Source organism: Arachis ipaensis, chromosome B07 (assembly GCF_000816755.2).
Source record: "Arachis ipaensis cultivar K30076 chromosome B07, Araip1.1, whole genome shotgun sequence".
NCBI lineage: Eukaryota > Viridiplantae > Streptophyta > Magnoliopsida > Fabales > Fabaceae > Arachis > Arachis ipaensis.
In genome coordinates this window covers 3,093,226-3,094,470 of record NC_029791.2, presented here as the reverse complement: position 1 = coordinate 3,094,470, position 1,245 = coordinate 3,093,226, and positions in this window count along the sequence as shown.

Below are 1,245 nucleotides of genomic sequence, written 5' to 3'. Positions count from 1 at the left end.
TATAATAAATTGACATTCTTAATTAATAGATAATTTTATTTAGTTGAATAAATTTATATATAAGTTAACCCTATAAATTAATAATCCAAAATCCGCCCACAACGCAGGTATATACCCTAAAAGAAGTCAACTATAGTATATATATGAAGATGGACGGAAATTTGGCTGAGGAATATTCTGGCTTTGGAGCAATCAGCATTACATTGTTATTAATACTCATTTGTCGGGAGTAATTACCCGAATCAGTCCCTGAGAATTTTAGAATTGGACATTTTAGTCCTCAAAAAAAATTAATACACAGATTAATCTCCAAGATTTTACTCCGGCAGATAAATCAGTTCCCAGTTCATTTTTCGGCAGAATAATTAACCAAATCAGTCCTCAAAGATTTTTAAAACGGACATTTTAGTCCCCAAGAAAAACTAATGTACAAATTAATCTCCAACGTTTTTCTCTGTTAGACATAATAGTTCCCATTCAAAAAATAAAATAAAATAAAATAATTATTATTAATTTCACAATAATATTGTACTATATTTTTTGTATTTTTTGGACAAAAATAATGATAAATTTATTCATTAAATTCTTATATATATATATATAGTCACTCAATAATAATAATAATAATAATAATAATAATAATAATAATAATAATAATAATAATAATAATAATAATAATAATAATAATAATAATAATAATAATAATAATAATAATAATAATAATAATAATAATAATAATAATAATAATAATAATGAGAGAAATGTTGGGGATTGATTTGTACATTAGTTTTTTTTTGGGACTAAAATATCCGTTTTTAAAATCTTTGGGGACTGATCTGGGTAATTATTCTGCCGGAAAATGAACCGGGGACTGATTTGTCTGCCGGAGTAAAAATTTGGAGATTAATTTGTGTATTAATTTTTCTTGGGGACTAAAATGTCCGATTCTAAAATCGTCAGGGACTGATTTGGGTAATTACTCCATTTGTAGGCTTAGATTCTTTTGGTTATGAACAAGATAATTCTAGCTTAATCACTGTCTTCACTTTCTGGTGGCGGAATTATAGAGGAGATTATCACAGTTTGAGCCTTCAACATCTTGCTATGATATTAGAAGCCATCAAAATTTATTAGTTTTTAAACATCATTGTTTAGTCATTAAACTATTTTTTTTAATTTAATAATTTAGTAACATAATTTTAACTCACATTTTTAAATATTAATAACTAATTAATAACTAATTTG